Genomic DNA, 27,166 nt, shown 5'->3' on the forward strand with positions numbered 1-27,166 from the left:
TTTTAAAAGGAAACATGTATGGTGAATTAACACTCCTCAGTTAGTAGGTTCAAGCCAGCTAAAACCCACATGGTAGCAAAAACTAACGAGCAGAAATTGTTAACAGGTTAGAAATGATTTAAACACACTTTGCTGTAGGCTACTATTTACTAGGTTAACAAAAATCATGTATGTCATATAAAATATATTCACCCCACCCACTATTGTAATCAAAACTTACCAGAAAGCATGTAGTCCTTGGCTCAGACAGTGTAGTAGATTTGGCTCAATTGCATCTCATTAGTGTGCAACATCTTGAGAATCAGCTGTACCTGTGATGGAAGAATGCACTGTGCATGCAGAGGGTTGCAATTCCCTTTCATTGGGGATAGTTTAACCAAAATATGCCACAAGACCTAGAATTGCCTTATGTGTATCCCACGAAAAAAGGTTCACTGTTATAAGCTAACTTTTTTGAAGAATTTAAGAAAAATTCCCCAAATATCCGGGCTTAACTTCCCATGAAAAATGTCTGTATAAATTCCGGAAATTTACCCGGAAAGTTTCCGACCCTTTGCAACCTTAGGTGTGAATCAGAATATCAGACCTAAACAAACATCTGACCTTCATAAACCCGTTTCCTGCTGGATTGTTCTCAGTGTTAGAGAACTATAAAGTACAATATGGCATGGATTGCATGTTTACAACTCAGTTTCTCTCGAACTGACGAGAGAATGTATTTCCGTTACTCATAGAGAGATGCAAATCCCTTTTCACCTCTATCATCAACAAAGCTATGAGAGGTCAATGATGTAACACTCACTGCGTGTTGTCATTTTTGAATGAACTGAAGAAATACAACTTGTACTGCATGCATTTAGAATACACCTGAATTGATTACAGGTCATGATTTTTACATCATTATAACAATATGAAAACAACAGCTTTGAAGAGGGCCAGTGAAAGACATCAAATGATGAATGCTTGTGTGGAATGACAAACGTTTGACTGGACGTTTGATCTTCAAAGGCCCTGGATCAGATATGCAACTGTAAGGTTCTGTATTTATTTTCATAGACAACCTTGTGTTCTTTTTCATTGTGTTCTTGAACGTAGCCCTGTTTCTTTGTGTTCTTGAACGTAGCCCTGTCTTTCATTTTTGTTCATTGATTTCACCTGTGTTAGCAATTCACATTGCACATTCTTCCACTGCAAATCTACCATTCCAGTGTTTTACTTGCTATATTGTATTTACTTCGCCACCATGGCCTTTTTTTTGCCTTTTCCTCCCTTACCTCATTTGCTCACATTGTATATAGACTTATTTTTCTACTGTATTATTGACTGTATGTTTGTTTTACTCCATGTGTAACTCTGTGTTGTTGTATGTGTCGAACTACTTTGCTTTATCTTGGCCAGGTCACAATTGTAAATGAGAACTTGTTCTCAACTTGCCTACCTGGTTAAATAAAGGTGAGATAAATAAATAAAATAAAAAATTCACCTGGTCTCATCAGCTCCTTATTTAGTTCAGTTCAGTCTGTTTGTGGGCTTGTGAAGTATTGTTTGTTTTGACTTTACCAAGCCTTTTCCTAGCTCGTTTGTGAGAACCAGTTATAGCCTTCAGTCCTAGTTTTAATTCACCTGCCTGTTTGCCTACATGCGTATGACCATTGTCTGCCTGTGACCCCGATTCCTGCCTTCTGCGAAGGCGAAATAAACACCTGCCGTGCTCTGCGTGTGAATCTACACCTTTTTCTTCCCTGAGTATTCATTACAGTAACCTTGGATGGAGATCTCCATTATGGCTGTGATTCTATTTAAACACAACTGCTTGCCAGGTAATGTCAGCGTGCCTAAATGACCAATCTAGGCTACGCAGTAACAGTACAAGAGTCAAACTTTGGCCGCTGTACAAACTCTGAGAAGGAGCAATTCCATGATTCAATATTTCCAAGATAATCTTGTCATGAATAATTGCAGAAGGGGTTGGTTTTACCGGTAATTCTGCACATTATTGTCCAAAGTTTAATTCTTCTTTCTCTTACCATTCTACCCAATGTTTGTCCATGACCATATCATTTTACACACCATGAAATTGATTCAAATAGCATGATTTACGGATGTAATCACATTTCGTAAATGTGATTTAACTAGTTCTACAGTTGTTCTATTGGAAAAGGTAATACTGAAAAGGTTCCTAAATTGAAAAAATAAATGGGAACGAAACAAGCTTAATTGCCTTGAAATGAGAGAGACTCGTAGGCTGCGTTTAGACAGGCAGTTCAAATCTGATCCTTTTTCTAATAATTGTTCAGATATTTTCACATCAGGTCTTTTTCAGAGCTGATCTGATTTGTCAAAATACCAATTAGTAAAGAAAAATATCAGAATTGGGCTGCCTGTCTTACTGCAGCCATTTTATATGGTTTGGATACTAGGAAGTGAAAATAAATGATAGGGTAAAGCTAGCAAAATGTTTATTAGGAAATATAATTGATTTAGGGACATAGATTGTAGATAAGAATGAGTTCATATTGCATATGATAGAAATTATATACCTCTTTGAGAGGACCTAGCTAGATTACCATTCAAAATGTATAACAAGACGAGAGTAGAATAGAATGCAGAATAGCCTATTTTGTCAAATGGGAGTACCCTACTCTTGTGTGAGGGAGAGAATGTGTGTGTGTGTGTGTGTGTGTGTGTGTGTGTGTGTGTGTGTGTGTGTGTGTGTGTGTGTGTGTGTGTGTGTGTGTGTGTGTGTGTGTGTGTGTGTGTGTGTGTGTGTGTGTGTGTGTGTGTGTGCGTGCGTGCGTGCGTGCGTGCGTGCGTGCGTGCGTGCGTGTGTGTGTGTGTCTTTCACCAATCATAGCCTGTGGGTGTAATACTTACATTTTCACATTTGCGAAATCGGACAGGATATACATTTGTCTACATTTACCTGGAATTCAAATTTCCCCAAATCCATGTGTGCATGATTGTATTTCTCAGACCTCATCTTAGCCCTGCCGCTTGAGGGTCTTGGTCGGGTCAGAGCTTTATTCTACATTACAGAGACTAAACTAGTCTGATTCCGATTCTTTTTGTGCATTACAATGCTCATAGCAGTTATAAATACCGATGAATATGTTTTTACCTGCAGTGATGCTGGTTAGACGGTGAACATTGTTTTCAGAGGCAGCTGGGAAAGAAAGTGTTACGAAACTTTAACACACAAAACACTAAATCATTTAACCCAATTCCCCCTTCATCAAACAACACCATTTCTAATTGAAGCAACTTCACAAAAGGGAGTTACAAAATAAATCCATGGCTACTCATTAAGGCCTGCCATACCTACTATGAGAACTCTGTCTGGGGGATATTGTGTACCTACCCCAACCCCTCAGCCCTCTACGCCTGGGGGACACTTAGCCAGGGTTTGCTGTTTGAACTCACCTCTACCTCCTCTGTAAAGATGGCTAATCAGATGAGAGAGAAAAAATGGCTGTTATTCATAGACCCCTTAAAGACATGTTTTTTACTGCCAACCACCTCCTCGCACGCATGCACGCACATGACCACACAGCAGTCAGTAAGTTGGTTGCTGTTCTTGTACTACTCATTTTAGGAGGAGGAGAGTACATGGGGCTCAGTTTTACTACTTCCCCTCCGGGCCGTGGTCATTGTGATGACAACAGAACAGAAGAGAACAAATGGATCCAATTGACTATATTCACCACCTGGTGTGTTAGTCGCCAGGCTTTTAATGAACTCTGAAGCCATGGCAGTGATCCTTCTTATCCCTAGTGAATGACTATTCATCCCGTTATTACACATACTTAGTCATTAGGTGATTGCAGCAATGGGAGTATTGAGCAGGGAAGAAATAGACATCTAGATTCATTTTTGTTGTTGTTGTTGCAAGTCCACACAAATGATGCCGTTTAATAGAGTCAACATCCACTGAATGGACACCAGTATAACTGGTGCTGTGGAGTAGGTTACAGAGCAGTAACAGGTTGAATATCACAACCTCCCAATCCAATGAAGAGCCATGTATCCAACTTGAGAGCAGGTTGAACTGTTCACTCACATAGCGAGTCTTGTGACGATGCATTTCATTTTGTGTTTGACATGCGACAGATCACTCGAAAAGTTGCTTGGTTCCCAAAAGGGCGACAAAAAAGCAGTTGATTGGGCAATTTTTTTACATTTTATTTTTACCTTTATTTAACTAGGCAAGTCAGTTAAGAACCAATTCTTATTTTCAATGGCAGCCTAGGAACAGTGGGTTAACTGCCTGTTCAGGGGCAGAATGACAGAATTGTACCTTGTCAGCTCGGGAGTTTGAACTTGCAACCTTCTGTTTACTAGTCCAATCCCTTAACCACTAGGCTACCCTGCCGCCCCTATACAATCAGTATAGGCTACTCAAAAGGATTGCAATATAATGTCTGACTAAAGTAACTATGTAGGACTGAGGTCAGGGGCCATGGACTGGCACCTCTGCTGGCATCCACCACGCAGCACTGCATCTGGCATGGGTGGCTAGGGGTGCTGATGATAGGAGGGGGGTGAGGCAATTAACCAATCACAGTCTAATTAGGGAGAGCTGAGAGAAAGACCCGCTCCTGGTATTTTTAATGAGGTAACTGCGGGAACCAGGAGGCTCAGGGATACAGACCGCAATGTCGACTCACAGCCGTTTAATGACACCCCTAATCCCTGCAGGGACGGCGCCACCGCCACCGCCACACACAATTGGCATCCCCTCCATGTGGCGATATATCCCAGCAACACGTTTTTGATCGCACCCTGTGACACCAGTTAGCAGTCCCGCAGCGTTGGACAATAGGACCTAATATACTTTTGAAAAATGACACGTGTGAATCACGAGTGTTCTTTGGGGTGGTAATTTGGTCCGTTAAAATAACTGACCTCAATCAGACACTTCCAGATCATTCTTGTTACCATTGTCTTTCTTCAAAAGGTTAATGAGCTGAGAACTTTGACTTGATGTGGCAGGAGGTGTAGAAGTTGTCTCGCCATCACCTACAGCCACCTAGCGTGGTGAAGCCCTGTGTTATTAGTGCATCACATGATAACTGGATTTTCTGAACAAAGATGATGTAATTGTAAAGATAACAAAAAGAAGAGCAAGCCATGGCAGCCAATGAACATATTTTTGGCGTGTTTTCAGTGCGTGTGGATGTACTGAACTCCAAGCGCTAAGGATGCTTGTAGCAGTAATGCACTTATTTATTCATCCAATAGAAAGTGTTTAGTGTCATTCAAATAAAACTATCCTTGATTCACTTTAATACACAAGCTTGTGTGGTTTAAAAGCTATCTTAATTAACTTAAACCCAAAGCTAAGCTGGTCTGTATAGTGAATAGTGAATAGCTTGAAACAGGCTACTTTTGCAAATAGTGTTCAATTGAATTCAATTGAATTCTAAACTTTATTCAAAGCTAATGCTTTACAAAACAGGTGGCAGACATTTATTTTTGCATAGTCATTCGGAAACAGACCCCTTCAATTTTTCCACATTTTGTTATGCGTTTCCCTCATCAATCTACAGCACACACAACACCCCATATTGACAAAGCAATTTTTTAATATATTTTTTTGGGCAAATATATCACATTTGCATAAGTATTCAGACCCTTTACTCAGTACTTTGTTGAAGCACCTTTGGCAGTGATTACAGCCTCAAGTCTTCTTGGGTATGACAATACAAGCTTGGCACACCTGTATTTGGAGAGTTTCTCCCATTCTTCTCTGCAATTCTCTCAAGCTCTGTCAGGTTGGATGGGGAGCATCCCTGCACAGCTATTTTCAGGTCTCTCCAGAGATGTTCGATTGGGTTCAAGTCCAGGCTCTGGCTGGAACACTCAAGGACATTTAGAGACTTGTCCTGAAGCCACTCCTGCATGAATGTGTGCTTAGGGTCTGTGTCCTGTTGGAAGATGAACCAGTCTGAGTGCTCTAGAGCAGTTTTTCATCAAGTATCTCTCTCTACTTTGCTCTGTTCATCTTTTCCTTGATCCTGACTAGTCTCCCAGTCCCTGCCAATGAAAAACATCCCCCACAGCATAATTCTGCCACCACCATGCTTCACCGTAGGGATAGTGCCAGGTATCCTCCAGGCGTGACACTTGGCATTCAGGCCAAAGAATTCAATCTTGGTTTCATTAGACCAGAGAATCTTGTTTCTCATGGTTTGTAACAGGTTTGAAGGTAAGACCCAGGTGCAGACAATCAGGGCAGGCAGAGGTCAGTAATCCAGAGTAGTGGGGTAAAGGTACAGGACGGCAGGTAGGCTTAGGATCAGGTTAGGCAGAGGTCGGTAATCCAGAGTAGTGGGGAAAAGGGACAGGATGGTAGACAGGCTCAGGGTCAGGGCAGGCAGAGGTCGGTCATATAGAGTTGTGGGGCAAGGGTACAGGATGGTAGGCAGGGTCAGGGCAGGCAGAAAGGTCAAAACCGGGGTAAACTAGGAAACAGACACTATAGACAGGACAGGAGCAAGGGAAACAATGCTGGTAGGTCTGAATGAACAAAATAAACTGGCAACAGACAAACAGAGAACACAGGTATAAATACATAAGGGATATTGGGGAAGATGGGCGACACCTGGAGGGGGGTGGAGACAATCACAAAGACAGGTGAAACAGATCAGGGTGTGACAATCCTTTAAGTGCCTTTTGGCAAACTCCAAGTGGGCTGTCACGTGGTTTTACTGAGGAGTGGCTTCCATCTGGCCACTCTACCATAAGGGCCTGATTGGTGAAGTGCTGCAGAGATGGTTGTCCTTCTGGATTGTTCTTCCATCTCCACAGAGGAACTCTGGAGCTCTGTCAGAGTGACCATCAGGTTCTTGGTCACCTCCCTGATCAAGGCTTTTCTCCCCTGATTGCTCAGTTTGGCCGTTTTCCCAGCCCTAGGATGAGTCTTGGTGGTTCCAAACTTCTTCCATTTAAGATTGATGAAGGCCACTGTCTTCTTGGGGACCTTCAATGCTGAAGACATTTTTGCCTTGACTCAGTCCTGTTTTGGAGCTCTACGGACAATTCCTTTGACCTCATGGCTTGGTTTTTGCTCTGACATGCACTGTCAACTGTGGGGCCTTATATAGACAGGTGTGTGCCTTTCCAAATCATGTCCAATCAATTGGATTTACAACAAGTGGACTCTCATCAAGTTGTAGAAACATCTCAAGGACGATCAATGGAAACAGGATGCACCTGAGCTCAATTTCGAGTCTCATATCAAAGGGTCTGAATACTTGCGTAAAAAACCTTTCTAAAAACCTGTTTTCACGTTGTTGTCATTATGGGGTATTTTTTTCTCCATTTAATCCACTTTAGAATACGGCTGTAATGTAACAACATGTGGAAATAGTGAAGGGGTCTGAGTACTTTCCGAATGCAGTGTTTATGACATGACAGCTTTTGCAAAGTGGGTTCAGTCCTGTATTTCTTCTCACATGTCTCTTACAAATGCCTCAAGCCTCATCTAACAATACCAACATGCATGTGTTTTAGCGCAATCATCAAAGACATTGATTCCCAAACCCCTTTTTTGTTTAGTTCTCTTGTTTATATTCTAACAGTCCCTAATTAGAATGAGTGGGAGAACTTGGATGGCTTGAATTCTTGGTCCTCTCCCCAGACTCAAACTCAACAGGCCTTGGTGTGCAGAAGAACATATGGGAAAGGATTTTCAAGTATAAATTCATAAACACGAGAATCCAAAAACCGCACATTCCATTCTTGAGTTTGGTGGTCTGAAGAAGAGAGTACTTGTCGCCATTCATTTTGGCACCAACCCGATTCTGAGAAGTTATGCATTTAGCAGGGAATCTCCTAGCAAATACATAGTCATCAAGAGCGACACCTCAATATGCTTTAAGTGATCGGTTTTAACTTATCATAGTTCAGCCGAGATCTATAGACCTAAACAAGGAAGACTCAAAGCACAACCCTTTTCCAAATCAGTCAGCTTTGCCTTTGTCTGGAAAATATGCTCATTTTCCTTGTCTGGATAATAATTTACAGATTTGTTCTTTCACTGAGAATTTTCATACTGAGATAAGTAACTACTTTATTCTTAGCAAGACATCAGGGCTATACAGAACAAGTCTTTGTTCCTGCATATGCTCTTGTTTAGAAGCAGTTTCCTATACCTGAGATTCCAACATGTTCTATGGAAAGACCACTCTCTATTGGGGGTCAAGACTGATACCAAAGATAGCAAATGATTGAGAACAGACATACAGAACAGAAACATGATATGATTTTTTGGGGTAATTTTTTTCTTCGAGGTTCCAAGACATCTCTACAAACTGCTTCTTCACTATACAGACAAACAGACAAATACCTCTTTCTTTCTCCTCTATCTCCCCTCTGTCCCACACACACACACACACACACACACACACACACACTTCTCCTTTCTCACCATCTTTCACTCTGAGCCTCTGATCCAGATGTGCTGTGCTCCCGGCGCAGTCTGAGCTGCCAGCTGAGGCGAGAGCGTTACCCTGGCGAGGAGAGACAAGGCGAGATGAAAGAGACAGAGAGAGAGAGAAAGAGAGAGAGAGAGGACGGATCCTTTTCTCCCTGACGTCTTTATTGGGAATCCAGACTAGGAGCTCGTCATGAGGCTAGGAGATCCAGCCTATTGAGGCCCTCGCTCCAGGAAGCTGACCCCAAAATGCGTTTATATCCTGTTTAACATCAGAGAGGGCCCCCTGCTCACTTACTGTGTCATTACTGACACATGCCTCATGCTCGTCCCTCTTCTAAAAGTAGGTGGAAAACGCAGTGAAAATCCCTCTGAGTTTATACAGCTCATAACTAACTGTAAATTACTCTTTGTGATATTGTAATGGTCAGTGGTAGAATGTCAGTGGTAGAATGAGTGGGAGTTGAGTGTATTCACTGCAGGCCAACGTGTTTGTATCAGAGTGTTTTATGATTCCAGGTACGAGGGGTTTTATCATTTTTGCCTTATCAGCCCAGTGTAAGCCCATGATGATGGAACGGAGGAGTTTTTTATTGAAGAGGCAGTCCAAGGAGGGCAAACCTCTAAGGGTGGCTCCTCATATGTCTATCCAAGAGGATTATGGGGATTTGATGTATATTCACCTATCTGAATGAAATAGAGGTCGCCGGGAATCAAATACTGTATATAAGGCAATGGGAAAGAAAAAATGCTGAGTTTGGTATGCATTTGAGAATTGTGTTTTATTAAATGAATAAAGCCTTCAGATTTAAAAAATAATAGGCCATTTTTGCATTCCTAACACAAAGGCAATTTGTATTGTATTCAAATAGAGATAGAACAAGTCAAGAGACAGGGCCATGTTCACCCACTCATCACATTCTGAATCCCTGTAGGCATTATGCTGTGGCAGTGAGAAGTGCATATGATGAACCGCCAATGAAAACAGATATAGGGTGAAGCTCTTGCTCTCTGATGCCCCATCACTCTTGACAAATGGACCACTCGCAGAAAGCCCTTCTTTGAGTGAGTTGTAACTTTCGGCAGCCCCTCGCAGGTGTGGGTGATCTTTCATCCCCCCCCCTCTTTCTTTTCCTCCCTCCTCCACCTCACCCTACTATCTCTGGCATACATCAAAAGCGAACGTACCGCCCCAGGTTCAGATTAACTCCACTCTGACAGACCAAAGGGCCTCCCCTCCTCCTGCCCCTTTTCACCTCAACTCACGCATCTCCTACAACAGGGGAAATTAGGGCTAGTTTAGCAGATCTTACAGCACCACTAAACACCGCCCCAGATCGCTGACTGATTGCCTGGCTGGCTCAATCCATTGTCCCCCTCCTTCACTTATCTTTGCCTCTGGCCAAAAGCAGCTTCTCTAGGCCTGCTCCTATCCTCTACCATATTCTTTCTCTCTCTCTCTCCTTCTCTCTGTCAATCTCTCTCACTAACACACACACGCCCCCTCTTTTTCCACCCTCTCTCTCCAACTTGTCCAGAGAAAATATATAACGCAGTTTATTGTTGAGTTAACAGGCTCCACAGTGTGAATAGATAGCATCAGCTCAGAGACTTGCCATGACACAATGTTTGCTTTGTGGTTTTCCAAAGCGACAGACTCCGTTAATGTTTACTTTAATTGTGAATTAAAAGAGACCTCATGCTCTGTTTATCACAAACTGTTAGCTATTGGAAAACTTCTTCATGGGTTAGCTTTTAGCTGTTACAAATTTACCAGGACAGTTTTTGCTCTGTGTCCCCAAGTGGGCCTGATCCCCCATGATTTCAATATGTGCCTTTAAATATCCAAATGAAGATACATTTGGTTAATTTTGATATTCAGGGAGATCGTTTGAAAGTGTGTTACTCTCGATTACTATAGGAGCGCTCATGATTGTTTTAGTGTGGATTAATTGCTTAAGGAGAGAGTTCCATTATAGAATTAAAACTCATCTCTTAAGACGTCTATTAAATTGTAACGACGTTTCTAATTATTACTGTCGGGGCAATTACAGATGTTCAACCTTTACCAAACGGTTTAAACCCCTTTGCTTGGGTGAGACCTATCATTCGTCTCTCTTGTCAGCTTCCTGTTTTGCTGAGCGACTCCCCTGACCTGGCAAGCCTACTGCTCCGAAAAGCACTTTCCCTTTCCCCATTCTGAGTGAGGTCGGAGGGCGGGGGTGGGCTAACTCAATCTGACCCATTGCTCAGGTCAGTGAGCTGCTCACTGGGTCTATCCAAACACAGAGGTTTGTTTTGCTAAATCTGTGGAAAGAAGAAGTACCCTCTTAAATCAATGCTTTGCTCACTGCACCGCACATGTAAGGCAAAGGCTGGCACAACACGAGCCAGCTCCTGCAAGCATTCCTCTCGCCATGGAGGAAGAGAGGTTAGGATACGCAGGATACGCAATCGGGACAAATCTATCGCACGGGTATATACAGTGTATTGATGTATATTTATTTCCATATAATTGTTTTATTTATACCATGTCACATGTTACATTTGTTTTTTTAAATATATGGCTACGTGCCTCGGCATTTATAGTACATTAACAGGAATTCACTGGTCCTGTACAAGTTCATTTATGCATGTGTGTGTATTTATTCAAATCCATAACCATTTCATAGCTACAGTGGGAGGAGATTAGATGGCACACTGCAGTGGGCCCATTGTTGGCAGATGTTGAGTTATTTCAGGTTTGACATGGGAGAGCGTATCTCTGCTGTTCAGTTGTCACTCGATCTGAAGAGGAATGTAGAAACAACACCGATGCATTGTTCCTGTTTGAGTGAGTGTTTGTAATGGCAAGAAGAGGAATTATTTCATTACCTGGAGGAGGCATTTAAACAGCTTTGAAGTAGTTGTGAGACTTTCTGCGCCCTAAATTGCCTTGTTACGTAAAGGCCAGATGCATTTCAGATTGCAAAGGTGAATTGTCATTTAGATTGGATTTTATGGGCGGCCGAAGGCACTTTTGTGAATGAACAAAGTCTACCGACAGGTACTTTGCGTCCACTGAGACAGTGTAATGTATTGCCCCTTTACCAGACATTGGAATGGAATTTAAATGGGACTGTTTTGTCCTGTATCTCAAGCACATGTTTTGGGTATTTTACCTTCCAACCTGCATAAATGCCCTCAATTAAATGTTAACCTAAATAATGACATTAAACAGTTGTATGCGGCTTCTGATTAACAACTGGTCGCTGGTCAAAGGGCTCTTGTTGTGACAGTAAACAAAGGCTTTAATTCTAGATAATGGTTTAGTCCGTGCCTTGCTCAGGGAGATGCAATGGCCAGTCTCAGTTGCTTAATTATCACCCTAATTTGTATTAGTGCTGGCTATCCTCTCAGGGATAATTATGTATCTAGTGTGTGGGAGAGCTTAATGAGGTTAAACCTAAGTCTTTAAATAAAATAAGGGTTCAGCAGCCTCACTCTGGGGGGGGGGGGACGTCCACTCCAGTTTTGTTACTAATATTTCTTGTCTTCTTGATGTTTATGGGGCTTTTAAAGTGGTGCGAGGCATCTCCGTGAGTCCATTTTCAACATCGGGAAACAGGAGCACTAGCTACCTGAAGGCCACACGTTTAGGGCAGAAGGCCATGGGGTTGTGCTGAGCCTCTTAAAGATGACACTTCCTTTGCTAGTGGCATTTCAGGGCTCTCGCTGAGTGCACTGGCCCTACACGTGATAAAAATCAAAGAATGGTCTTATCAGATCCATGTCGTCCTCCTATATTCACTGTGCCATTGCTTCCCCCTCCTCCTGTGACATTTCCAAGGAACACAGACCACTTAGCGACGCGCAACAAAAGTCAAAGTACGGTGAAACTAATCCTGTTTGGTAGATGTTGATAGCACTGATAAGGGCTCTCGCCTGGGTCTCGATATCTGGATTTTTCACGCGTTATCATAAAAATGCAATATCTCTCTCTCTCTTTCTTTATCCTCTTGTATGTAAATGATACCTAACCTGTAACATACTACTCATTAATTTCCCCTTGTGATCGAACATAGTAGGCTACATGGCTAAAAATCCTCCATTTAATAACTAAACCCCAACCACCTGGGTGCTTGGTTGCTCGGCACCTAAGTTGTTTTTGCTGAGGGTAAGGAAGGAAAACCACCTCATCTGTGACTGGGGGGATTTATTAGTGAGAAAAAGATCATTGCTACCCATAGGCCAAAGAGGGTTGATTTACAACTGCTAATATTTAGGATTCCTTGAGCCGTTCTTCAGCTTCTTTATCTCCAACCCTGCCTGTGGCGCTGAGGAGAGAGGGGTCACGGTGGACGATGAGGGATGGGCTCGGCAAAATCTCCACTCAGAGACTAATGTGTGAGGAAGCAGCTAGCTTCCACACAGCAACAGTGTAGGTCAGTTCAGAGCTGACAAGCGCCTGCTGTTCTTAGCCAGCCCTGCACACAACCTGTCTAGATCTATGCCTCTCTGTTTTGGAAGGAGATACTCCCTCTTCTCCACACCAGTTTCCCTTGCAGAGTAGAAGACTACTAGAGTAGGTGGAGACCAATGTTACAATGTTCTTAACATGATGTGATATGCAGGTTAGTGTTTTTCATCATTGTTCTGGAGGCAGCTCTACAGAGTGGTCACTAGCTGGCACAGCCACAAGGTCAAACAATTGGGTTTTAAACCTGAAACTAACCTTAACCCTAACCTTAACCATGCTGCTAACCCTAATGCCTAACCCTTACCATAAATTAAGACCAAAAAGCACATTTTCATGAATTTTTACAATATAGACAATTTTGACTTTGCAGCTGGCCTATCTAACCATAAATTGCTCAGTTCTGCCTCCAGGACAAGAGTCATGATAATAAACGTCAATCTGCATGTGATATCAAGAATAAATATTGCGTCATACAACGTGGACTTCACGCAACATTCAAAGCCTGAGCTCTACCCAGACTCACCCTAGCCATCTCTACATTAGCACATTACCCTGTTCTCATTGGCCTGGTTCTTAACCTGCGTAACGGGTTTGAGAGTTTTTAGTGACAACATGACATTTTCCCCCGTCAGAGTAGATTATAAGAGTAGCTAGACAGCAGGTGTGCGTCTGTGTGCAAACATGCTTGTGAGTGTGTGTGTTTGTTTAATGCCACAGATGTCTCAAGTTTTGTTGGGAGCGTGCAATTGGCATGCTGACTGCAGGAATGTCCACCAGAGCTGTTACCAGAGAATTTAATGTTCATTTCTCGACCATAAGCAACCTCTAATGTCGTTTTAGATAATTTGGCAGTACGTCCAACCGGCCTCACAACCACAGACCACGTGTGACCACGCCAGCCCAGGACTTCCACATCCGGCTTCTTCACCTGCGGCATTGTCTGACACCAGGAACCCAGACAGCTGATGAAACTGTGGGTTGGCACAACTGAATAATTTCTGCACAAACTGTCAGAAACCCTCTCAGGGAAGCTCACCTGCGTGCTCGTAGTCCTCACCGGGGTCTTGACCTGACTGCAGTTTGGCGTCGTAACCAACTTCAGTGGGGAAATGCTCACCTTCGATGGCTACTGGCACGCTGCAGAAGTCTGCTCTGCACGGATAAATCAACAGCCTGATCAACTCTATGCGAAGGAGATATGTTACGCTGCATGTGACAAATGGTGGTCATATCCGATGCTGACTGGTTTTCTGATCCACGCCCCTACCTTTTTTTAAAAGGTTTCTGTGACCAACATATGCATTTCCAGTCATATGAAATCCATAGATTAGGGCCTAATGAATTTATTTAAATTGACTGATTTCCTTATATGAACTGGAACTCAATAAACTCTTCGAAATTGTTGTAATTGTCGAAAGTTGTTGTAATTGTGTTCATATTTTTGTTCCGTGTAGTATCTGAACAAAGGTACATCATTTTTGGGGGAGGGAAGCATGGTTGGAGGCGAAACAGGAAATGAAACGCCTTGGCCTGTCTGTCCATGCTTATCCTGAAGCTGACCGGGAGGCAGGAGGGCAACAGTGAGCGCGCTCAGCTGTGAGGTCATGGGTTCAAAACCCAGGTGTTGTGCATTGCAGCAGGACACTTCCAGTCTGAACAGTGCAAATTATTTAGTGGAATGCAAAGGCAAACTCAGGATTAACGAGGCCTGGCCTAATAATAGGCAGTTTTTTGTTTTACTGTATCTGTGAGAGACATCAATTTGGCCACCCTATGTAAATAGAGGTAATATGTCCCCATCATATGGGTCCTGTGTGGCTCAGTCGGTAGAGCATGGCGCTTGCAACGCCAAGCGTCGTGGGTTCGATTCCCACTGGGGCCACCCATATGCAGTAGTGGCCCCAGCCGACTTGTAAGTCGCTTTGGACAAAAGCGTCTGCTAAATGGGATATATTATTAATATTATATTATTATTATCTCCTGTGTGGTCATTTAGTCTGTTATATTGGTGTCCTCAAAGGTAATACAATTGGTCAGAGAAGTCCAGTAGAACCCTACATGGCAGTCAACCTCCCTCAGGCCATAAATAGCTCGAGCCATTTGTCCTGGTTTGAAATACAGAATCAAGGTTGACATAACATGCATATGTACAGTAGACCTGTATAGCGTAATAGAGTACAATAAAGAAGCTTAAGAAAATGTCTGCAATCAAATATCGTAATTTTGAAAATAATTATCAATATAGGTCTTATGAGAAACATTATTTGATTTCCAAAATGAAGATATGTGAGAGAAATGAAACGCTGATAGTAAAATAAATGTGTGTTCCCTGGAACGCACCGGCCTTTCTTTTTGATGCCATTTTCATTTATTCTTTTTTTCTTTCACTCTCAGAGATGTCACTTTGTCAGAAAAAAAAAATCCTCCTGCATATCCCAGCTTTTAATAATAATCGTTTTTCTGCCAGTGCCGAAACCTTATGGAGGGATAATCTGAGATAAATATGGTTAATTGAGGCCAGGTGAACTTTCTTTATCGGCACCACAGTCAACCAATCTGAAGTAAACGTGATAATTAGAATAGAGCTGTCTTCCCTGTTAGAATACTGAGTTGCCTGTTTTTCTGCTGTTCACAAGGTTCCACCCATAGTCTACCAATCTTATAATAGGAGATCACAACACACGCATGTGTGAAATACCTTTTACATCCTTCTTCATGATGAGTTTATATACATTGTCTATCTCGGTACGCATCTTCATATTAATTATTCACACACAGAAGGAAAAAAGGCTAAAAAGTTCTGGATGACAATGCAGTTGCAGATGCTTGGGATTCAGTTCTTACACAATAGTGATTTAAGAAAATCCAAGTATTCCTATTCCATTACTACAGCATCCCTATTAGGAGGTCATCAGCTGACTTCCTCGTAAGGATTCCATACATAACAACCTTTCTCAGATGCCAAAAAAGTACTACAACTTTTTTTTTTACAACGCTTTGATGAAACACCAGATATTAGGCAAATGGAAAACTTGTCGAAACAGTAAATCTCTCCTTTCACTCAGAATGTATTTACACTGCAATATATTTACGAGAGTTTAGAGAGAAAAAAATACTGGTGTATACTCATATTGCTGTACTGCAAAGCTGCAAATTTCTCACATCTTCTATCCTTTAGGAAGCGTACGAGACAGCCACTAGAATTACCCACCTCTGAGCAGAAGTATGTCAACAGAATTGCCTCGGCAAGCCAAATGCTTTCCTGCAGTCAAATGACCTAGTGGCCTCATGGGTAGAATGTTATTCATATTTTTCATAATTTCATAATTAATTAACATTAAACTAATTTAAACGCCTAAAATCCGGTGTTTCTATGTCAAACGCTTTTGTTTTATTTCAGTCTTCTGTGATGTATATAAATTGTAATGTTGGGATGCAAACTCAAAATGGAATACATTTCAACTTTACATCTGACATGGTACAAGTGTCTTCTTTTTGTAACTCATAACCATGTGTGTGACGTGTATACTTTTGTTTCAAAGTAGATTTGTTTCAGACTACCAAGAAACACCCTATTTTATCCCACTGCAGTAAAAGGCGGAACAAAAAAAATCTTAATAGCAATGTATTTTCTTTATATTTGAGACTTGTTTTATAGAGTTTTTACCTGAAATTGCAGTAATAGCCTGTTACATTCTGAAATTGTCACAGTAGCGTAAAAAACAATCTAAGAATGCTGGTTATTTGAAGGCAACAGCAAGCACGATCAACTTTCCAATGAATTAACCACATTTTCATTCACAAATAGCTTTTTGCTCATGTAATGATTTACCTGATGTTCGTCAAATAAAGTCTGGTTTGTTCTAATATAACAATTTGCTTTTATGTAATGTAATGTAAACACGATCTAGCTATGGTTTAGCTAACATTAGCCAATGTTAGCATTCCGCTAACTAGTAGGTGATAGGGCCTCATCTATGGTCTGAGGAGGATGCAGAAATCATTTTGTTTATCTTGACACCTAGCTCAAATATAAAATACACTGTACGAATAAATTACTGTACTTTTATATTTGTATGAGAAAAACGACACTGGACTAGGTGCAAATTGGAAACCGCATATCCTGAGGCAGCATTTATTGTAGCTGGGGACTTTAATAAAGGAAATCTGAGGAAAACGTTACCAACATTCTCTGAACACATCTCCTGTGCATCACTTGCATCACGGACTCTGGATCACTGCTACTCTCCCTTCCAGGACGGCTTCAAGGCCCTCTGCCCGGCCTCAGATTATGCCTCCATTCTGCTCCTCCCCACCTGAAAGCAGGAAGCACCCATGGTAAAGACTGTTCAATGTTGGTCTGACCAATCTCAACACCTTTGCCTGCTTCGAGGAAAACAAAATCGACCTACTGATGCGGGCCCCCGCCTCTCACGAGGACTGTGTGCTTTTGTTCTCCGTGGCCAACGTGAGTAAGTCAATTAAGCATATTAACACTCGCAGGGCTGCCGGCCCAGATGGCACTCCAATCCGGGCCCTCAGAGCATATTCAATCTCTCCATAATCCCAGTCTGTTGTCTCCACTTCCTTAAGATGTCCACCATTGTTCCTGTACCCAAGAAAGTGAAGGTAACTGAACTAAATGACTATCGCCCGTAGCACTCACTTCTGTCATCATGAAGTGCTTTGAGAGATTAGTTAGGGACCATATCACCTCTACCTTACCCAACACCCTAGACCCACTACAATTTCCATACCGCCCCAACAGATCCACGGACGACGCTATCGCCATTGCACTGCACACTGCCCTATCCCACCTGGACAAGCTAAATACTTATTTAAGAATACTGTTCATCGACTACAGCTCAGTCTTCAACACCAAGCTCATCATTAAGCTCAGTGCAACACTACTGTAAATGTGCCCATGAAATGTGTGTGCTACCCTTTCTGGGGGCATATGTACAGTAGTGATGCATGGTATACTGAAATTTCAGTAGTACCACAATACAATCATTTGCACATGAGATGCTCACACACAAGGATGCACGTTTTAGACAGAAAACACGGTGCAGCCACTGCAACCTGCTGCAACCTTGCTGAGCCTGATAAAGAAGTGTTACAAAAAATCTTGTGTTGAACATTATGTCAAATTGTTGTATTGCTTTACTACCAAAGTTTCAGTATACTGTACAACACTACTGTAAATGTGCCCTGAAAGTGTATGTGCCTCTGCCACACACTTTTCAGGGGCACGTGTTTTTACCGGTACTATCAAATGTAGCAAGGTACTGTTCTCCTGCAACAAGGAAAACATGTTTGTCCGCTTATCTTAGTTGGAAGGGAAGTAGTTACCCCTTTCTCTTCATCTCTGTGACCTTTACCTGAATATCACCCACCATCTTAACTGTGCATAATATTACCAGATCTGTGAGTTGTTTACAGAAAGGCAACAGCCTGTCTGTCTGCTATGGACAGCTCAGCAATGGGACCACTGTGTTCATGGACACACCCACCTTTTGGAATGCAATGGCCATACTGTAGCTCTTCTTCATCAGGTTCGGCAGCCGCTGGTATCTGGTGACAATGTTGTTGATGTTGCCTGCTGAAGAAATAGAAAAGCGGAATAGAAGGGCAATGTACATTGTCCATGTCATCACCACTAAAATGTTTCAATATGTGTGACTCCTCCTCGCATGCAAAAGCAATCCAGACGGCTCATCGTGTTTGGCGGATTATCCTGCACTCATGGCATGTTGGGTTGCTGAATGTGGGTGTATCGTCAATAGGATATTGTGATAGAGACGTGAAGATTTTTGTTTTGTTGGTATTCTATGTACTGACAGAATAAGAAAATAAAAAATCCTAATGCATATTTGTGGAGAATCCATAAACCATATATAATATATGCAAATTAAATAGACGTCATAATTTGAAATAATGTTGCCTACCTTGTTTTCATCATGCCGCCCAGTAGCTGTTTCAGAAATGCCTCAAGGTCTTCCACTCGAGCCTGGAGGATCTCTGCTTTATTCTTCCATTGAACCAACTCCTGGTTCATCAGCTTCATTTTTTTCCACTTGAACTGGAACAACATGAAAGAACAAACACTGAGCAAAAATATAAACGCGACATGTAAAGTGTTAGTCTCATGTTTCATGAGCTGAAATAAAAGATCCCGGAAATGTTTGATGCGCACATAAAGATGATTTCTTTCAGATTTTGTGCACAAATTTGTTTACATCTTATGGAGGATTTCTCCTTTGCCAAGTTAATCCATCCACCTGGCAGATGTGGCATATCAAGAACAGCATGATCATTACACAGGTGCACCTTGTGCTGGGGGACAATAAAAGTCGACCATAAGCTGCCTCCATCGTTGTTTAAGAGAATTTGGCAGTACTTACAACCGGCCTCACAACTGCAGACCAAGTGTATGGCGTCAAGTGGGCGAGCGGTTTGCTGATGTCAACATTGTGAACAGAGTGCCCCGTGGTGGCGGTGGAGTTATGGTATGAGCAGGCACAAGCTACGGACAACGAACACAACTGCATTTTCTAAATTGTCATTTAAATGCACAAAGATACTGTGACAAGATCTTGAGGCCCATTGTCGTGCCATTCATCCACTGGAATCAGGGCGGCAGGGTAGCCTCGTGGTTCGAGCGTTGGACTAGTCACCGAAAGGTTGCAAGTTTGAATCCCTGAGCTGACAAGGTACAAATCTGTCATTCTACCCTTGAACAGGCAGTTAACCCACTGTTCCTAGGCCGTCATTGAAAATAAGAATTTGTTCTTAACTGACTTGCCTAGTAAAATAAAGGTCAAATTAAAAATATATATATATATATATGTTTCATCATGATAATGTCCCATGTCGCAAAGATAAGTACTTAATTCCTGGATGCTGAAAATGTCCCAGTTCTTCCATGGCCTGCATACTCACCAGACATGTCACCCGTTGAGCATGTTTGGGATGCTGTGGATCGACATGTACGACAGCGTGTTCCAGTTCCCGCCAATATCCAGCAACTAGCCATTGAAGATGATTGGGAAAACATTCCAAAGGCCACAATCAACAGTCTCTATCAGATGTGTCATGCTGCATGAAACAAATAGTGGTCACACCAGATACTGACTGGAACAACAAATGCAAATCTGTATTCCCAGTCATGTGAAATCCATAGATTAGGGCCAAATGAATTTATTTAAATGAACTGATTTCCTTAAAGGAACTGTAACTCAGTCAATTCTTTGAAATTGTTGCATGTTGCGTTTATATTTTTGTTCAGTTTAGTTAGGGGAAAATATAGGGAGGGGAAAGTTCATAATGGCAGACATTATAGATTCAAGTGGCATATTTGTTCCAGACAATCTTTATGTTTTTTTATTTACTTTTTATTAACTATAGCACCACCGAAGGGGCAATGAGTGCCAAATTTGGTCATACTAATCTACTAACCATATCTATGACTAAAAAGAGAAGGTGTTTTACAATCTGAACTCTTGAAAATATATAAAGAATTCAGATAGGCTACCAACCAGCCAAAATACTTGTTTTAACAATTGTTTTTCTGAGAGATTGACCACAAGGGAGAAGAAAAGAAGAAACCAGCTAAAAACAACAAAAGTGTTTCTGACCCCTAACAAGACAGGATCTATCCATGGGTATTGCTGGGTAACTAGCTGAGATGCAGCCAGCTGCAATCCCACAGCATGGCCTACCATTAAAACTGGCCTTTCTCTAAAAAAAGGAAAGGAAGCTAGAAAAGAAGAAAGGGAAAAGGAGCTAGGAAAGGAGGAAAAGAAGCTCAGAAAAGATAGGAGGATAGGAGCTATGGAAGGAAATTAAGAAAATGAGCTAAGGAAAGGGAAAGGGAAAAGGAAAGGGAAAGGAAGCTAGGAAAGGAAAAAGTGAGCTAGGAAAGGAAATAAGGAAAGGAATGGAGGAAAAGGGAGGGAGATAGGAAATATGGAAAGTGGGTTAGGAAAGGATGAAAGGAAGATCAGAAAGGATAAAAGGAAATTAAATGAGGAAAGGGAGTGAGGAAAGTAAAGTCGGAAAGGGAACAAGGGAACAAGAACAGGAGGAAAGTAAAGGAGATGGAAAAGTAAATAAGGAAAGGGAGCTAGGAATGGGAAGTTATATAGGAAAGGAAGGAGAGGAAGAACAACGTAAAGGAAGCTAGAATAGGATAAAAGGAAAGGGATCAATGAAATTAGGTAGGAAAGGAAGCTAAGAAAGGAGGAAAGGAAAGTTCATATGTATGTGGTAGGGATTAACCACCTTTTGTGACAGGCCAATTACAGTGACAGGCTCTGCTGCGGGACCGGAGCTAGATTATATAGAGCTAAAAAGCTAATACCTCTAATCCAGGGCATCAATCAACTGTTCTGTCGCACGCACAGCCCATCAACACCCTGGACTAAAGCTAGCTAGCTAGCTAATCATTCTTAGTATAATTCGAAATATTTTAAGATAATACACAAATTTTTCTGCTATAACTATCTTGGCTAGCTAGCTATATAAAGTATGTTATCAATAATATTAACTAGCTAGCCAGCTATAACACTGACAAATACTAGCTAAGTATAGCTAGCTAGCTAGCTCCACTTTTAGCTAGCTCAGTGGTTGTCCACAGTTTTTGGGCCGGGGACCCCTTTTGTGATAGCAAATTCATCTGGGACCCCCTCATAGTCAGAACACAACTCGAGAGAGATATAAAAAAATAAAAAACATACAACATATTTTACTCTCACCTCAGCAGTGCATGGCTGGATGAACCAAGTCTCGGGCCCTGCGAAATAACATTTTAACAACCTGTCTTTTGGCATCGGTTTCAAGCTAATTTACTGCAATTTTACTCATTTTGTCATGGGGAAGAGAGATTTGTGTTGTTGTTGCAGATGTAAAGCTGAATTGTAACTAGATTAATAATATTGCATTGTATGGTTTTACACCCTCTAAACTTATTTCATGGATCCCTTGTTCAAAACTTGTTTAATCTGTCTGCAACGTTATGCACGTTGGACGCGTCCATGAAATTGGAGTACGCCAATTCTACTCAAATCGTCCACCAATTACATTCAAAACCCTATCAATTTTTCCAACCTGGCCCTTTGCATGCATCCGATATAATGGGTTGTTTGGTTAGAATACTAATTTCAATTTTGTTGATGTTTTTTTTAATGTTTTTTTTAGCGCAATGAGTGCCAAATTTGGTGATACTAACCTGCTAGCCATATCTGTGACTAAAAAGAGAAAGTGTTTTACAATCTGAACTCTTGAAAATATACAAAGAATTCAGATAGGCTACCAACCAGCCAAAATATACAACGTTTTAACAATGTTTCTTCTGAGAGATTGACCACAATGGAGACAAAAACAAGAAACTTAGCTAAAAACAACAAAAGAGTTTCTGACCCATAACAAGACAGAATCTATACATGGGTATTGCTGGGTAGCTAGCTGAGATACTTCTAGCTGTAATCTCACAGCAAGGCCTGTCATTAAAACTGGCCTTTCACTAAAAAAGGAAAGGAAGCTAGAAAAGGAGGAAAGGAAAGGGAGTTAGGAAAGGAGGAACGGAAGCTCAGAAGTTACATTTTTTCAGATTTTTAAAATATATTCTACACATTTTGTCATGGGGAAGAGAGGATTTTGTTGTTTTAAAGCTTAATTGTAGCTATATTAATAATATTACATTGTTTTGTTTTACACCCTCTAAACTTATTCCATGGATCCCTTGTTAAACATTTCTTTAATCTGTCTGCAACGTCATGGAAGTTGGTCACATCTATAAAATTGGAGTACGCCAATTCTACTCAAACAGTGTGCCATTTCCATTCAAAACACTACACATTTTTCCAACCTGGCCCTTTGCATGCCTCAGATATAATGGATTGTTTGGTTAAAATACTAATTTACATGATTTATGTCAAACAGAATAAAAACTTTACATTTATATTGAAAAACTGGCTTCAGAAGAAACGTTGGCTGAAAGGAAAAATGAAAAGCAAGAAATGGGGACGGAAGATGAAGATGGTGTTTTAACAGTGCACAGACAACTTAATCTGGTAAATCGTTGTTAGCTAATGTTAGTGGTTGCCTGTGAATCAACTGGAAGCAAATGTTTAGTAATATGTATTAATGCAGTAGCGGCTGTTTTTTTACTGAGTAGCTTATAATTCTCATTCCTATGTTGTTACAGCCCACTCGGACCCGGGTTGCCAGGTCAGGAGACAAACCCACATTTCTGGATGTAAAGTTATTAGATTTGACACATCCTTGGAAATGTCTGATCATTTTATCATGAGATCAGCATGGGTTTTTGATGAGCGAGCTTTTAGCCTATAGAATAAGGCTAGAACTAGAAGTGTAGTGGTCTGTCATGGTAGCCCATCATTATTTTTAGCCGATCATAAACCGGAAAACAAGCTGATATGTGAATAGGCCATCGCAGACCAGATCGGGCCCGAGAGGTGTGTTGCTGAGTAAATGACATGTGAGCTTTGAATGTCTTTCGTAATAGTGACATCAAAGGCTCCTACTGTGACGGAGCTCTCCGTGGTTCTGCAGTAGCCGTTGAGTTCCGCCTCCCACCTCTGCCAAAGCCTACTGCATAACTGGAATACGTGGCTCTGACCGAAGCTATTGACCACTGTTTCTATATGGTCTCTACTGCATATAGGCGACACCACTATGTGTAATCACACTAAATGGTAGAAAGTGGGTCTTTATCCCCTCTGTTGAAGTAGGCCTATGTTGGTCTACGCTATAATTCCTATTTACTTAAACTGGGAATGGCTTCACATTTCTGACTTTTGAATATGGATACAGCAAAAGAGGACCTGGCAACCCTGTTTAGTTATGTACTCGAATGTTTGTTGTTTGATGATGTGGTTCATAAACAACTGATGTGATTCCCAGGGAATGCTGCCCGAACACCCTGCAGACGATTGAGGAGGAGCGTGAGGACTGGGTACATTTTCGACCCATCCGACTCCAGCCTGTTCCTGTGGATGCAATACATGCAAAGGGAGGCTAGCCTCTGCGTTTTTTATTTGGTTATACAGCAGAAAGTGTAGGTAAAGAACAGCTGCAGCTACACTTCCGTGCAGCCACAGCGCACTTTATCCCAATCAGCCCCATAATCCAGAGATGAGTACTGCGTTATGAATAATGATGGCAAATGAGAGGTAAATGTTTGTAAAGAAAATGAAAAATAAATATCTTTGTATTTTCATTAGACAATAATGCATGTTATAAATGATTTATTACAAACTGGGTGATTCAAGCCCTGAATGCTGATTGGCTGACAGCTGTGGTATATCAGACTGTATACCACAGGTATGAAAAAACATTTATTTTTACTGCTCTTATTATGTTGGTAACTAGTTTATAATAGCAATAAGGCACCTTTGGAGTTTGTGGTATATGGCCAATATACCACGTCTAAGGGCTGTAGCCAGGCACTCCGCGTTGCTTTGTGCATAAGAACCGCCGTTTGCCGTGGAATATTGCCCATATACCTCACCCATTCGGGCCTTATTGCTTAATTATATGTCCTCAGAGATCCTTCTAATGTTATTTTTTTTGTGTAAACATAATTATTGTACGATTTATAGGTTTTGAAACCATACAAAATGCATGCATGTCTGAGATGTCTCTGACCCTTCACAGTATAGTTTGGCATCAATGTATGCAAGGAATTCACTTTCAATTCCACTTCAAATGGACCTTCCCAAATCTGAACATTGCCCTACTTGATTGATCTGTTAGATTAACTGATGAATAATCTTCACAACACTACATTTCATTTTCATCTGGATTATCACAAGGCTGAAGGCATGCGACAAGTGGACATGCTGCAAGATGGGATTTCTAAGAACAGCACCACGCTCCACAGGATGGCAAAGAAACTTGGGAGTATCTGCCTGAAAAGCATGAAAAAGCATCGGAAGACAAAAGGACAGAGAATGAGTTCATCCACAATTCTGCCACAAACGAAAGGTATGTTTCATCCTGACATATAAAGTGATTCAAGAGAACTCCATCTATAACCCACTTTTTAATTTGAAAAACTGTTGTCCAGAGCTTAGATTCAAAGGCTTAATCTGCAATACATGCATCACTAATTTGAACTTTTAATAATATACAGCTATTGATTCCTGAAGAATAAAACGTGCCTCCTGTCTCATGAGCTTAGTTCTACTGTCTAACCCCATCAAAACCCCAAATATTGTCTAGTTTGACTCCATTGTTTTAAACAATGCAATTGTAAACAACACTATATAGGCTCAAAACATTGTTAAAACTATACATTTTGATATCATGGGTGGTCAGTCATTGCATCCATAGCTCGGTCTAAGAATTTGAGAGTGGCTCCGTCCCTCAGCTGTTTACCAAAACTGTGGTGGGGAATGGTAGTCAGTGATGAGCAGAGAGCATATTTAAGTCTCTCACGGGAGGGCTACATGCATGTGAAGGTCAACCACCGTCCAAATTATGTAGACCCACTTACAGGTCTGCACACTTAGAATATCGAGAGGGCATGGCAGACTTACAAGAACGAGATGCTGTGTCTATGTGGAAACCAATCAGAGGAGTCCCTAAAGGGGCAACTCTGCTTCATTGCGTGGGCATACCGGTGACACAAATATGATGTCCTTGGTAGGCTTTTTAAGGACATAAGGGATGTGAAGGACTGAGGCTGTGATCAATATGGTTGCGAAGCTAGACTTGTGCATCGCCCACATGAAGCACAAACCATGCACATACACAGTCGCTCTCTGGGTCACCATGATCACGTCGTTCTTCAACTGGTCATTTAGTCGTTCTTCAACTCGTCATTCAGTCGTTCTTCAACTGGTCATTCAGTACAGCACTGTTTCCTTTGAATTAAACATTGCATACCATTCTGTTGGACCGAACGCACCGTGGCAATATTATGCACAGGAAAGATGGTGGGTGATATTTAACTAAAGGTCACAGAGATGAAAAGAAAGGGGGAGCTACTTCCCTCCTCGGGCAATGACCCAACTTGCACTGGCAGCCTTTAACCATTAGGTCAAAAATGTTGATAGACAATCAGGTGATTTTTGTCCATTATTAAAAGATTGATTTAAAAATTTGGTCTCTGGTGCATTTCATTATCACTGACAGGAAAGACAAGTTTCAGCATAGTGATTGTTTATTTCCCCAGATGCTCTAGTGTCAAAAAGTGATTTCAATCATCCCAACAACATTTGCCCATTTAAATGTGTTAAGTTATTGCTTATTAACTTAACAGTCTTTAACTTTATTTAGATAGTCCCAATCCATATCTACAGAGGGTTACTATAATGTTAGTGAACTCACTGAACACGCTCATCAGTCGATACATGTTTGAATGTGAACTATTTAGTCCGCAGACCGTCAACTGAGCTCAACTTGTGTTTCACTTTATAATAATCCCAAAGTAAATCTACGGGATAGTTACCAGAATGACAACAAATATGCTGTTAAATGGTAACCAGGTCTTGACTTGGACTGAAATAGGTGCCGGTAGTCATTTTGGGTGCTGGTACTGTTTATATTTAGGTGCAGGAGCTCCACAATAGTTTTTTTAGCTAAGATTCTGTAAGAGGAACAGGAGCTCAAGCAGTAGAACATTTGAGGTGGCGGTCCTCAGCTCCGGTGAGTTCCTGCCCAAGTCGAGCACTGGTTGTCACTGACATGCAGTTAAGATGCTGCTGATAGTCTCCTGGTTGTTTGTTGATCCTCTATAGATGGGCTTGGTATTTGTGCAAGTGAGGGGACATACTGTTGAGATATCACTGACAGGCTACTGATATGCCATTGAAATGCTGCTGATTGCCTACAGACGGTTTGTTGAGCATGTATAGATGGGCTACTGTGACATTAACGGTAAATGTTGAACTTCCCAGCACGAGTGTTGTGTTACATTTCTCATATTCGTTCTCATATTCATCTCTGCTTTTCAGCCTATGTTATATCATACATCCAATCTGTTCAAGTGTTTTAATACAAAAATACTTCGTCATAGACACTTTAAGGGACCTTTTTTGGTGACATTTTACAAGTGTTCATTTTAGTGGTAAACTCTGAACAAGCGAACCTTTTCCCCAGAATGAACTGCCTAGAGCTGCTGTCGCTGCAGGTGAAAATGAGAATTTCCTGGCCCCATGGCGAGGTCTGAAAGGGTGCTCTCCCTGGTCATACATACAGCCTCTGCTCTGATGAGATTGGACTGCTAACACCCCCAAGAAACCATG

The 27,166-nt window shown here is 41.5% G+C and overlaps 1 non-coding gene across 1 annotated transcript; it reads left to right on the forward strand.

Annotated features, from left to right (window-relative positions):
- Positions 1-14,699: 14,699 nt before the first annotated feature.
- Positions 14,700-14,775, forward strand: trnaa-ugc (transfer RNA alanine (anticodon UGC)). The gene has a single exon. It is a non-coding gene; the product is annotated as a tRNA-Ala (tRNA).
- Positions 14,776-27,166: the final 12,391 nt, after the last annotated feature.

This window comes from Oncorhynchus masou, chromosome 23 (genome assembly GCF_036934945.1).
Source record: "Oncorhynchus masou masou isolate Uvic2021 chromosome 23, UVic_Omas_1.1, whole genome shotgun sequence".
NCBI classification, from domain to species: domain Eukaryota; kingdom Metazoa; phylum Chordata; class Actinopteri; order Salmoniformes; family Salmonidae; genus Oncorhynchus; species Oncorhynchus masou.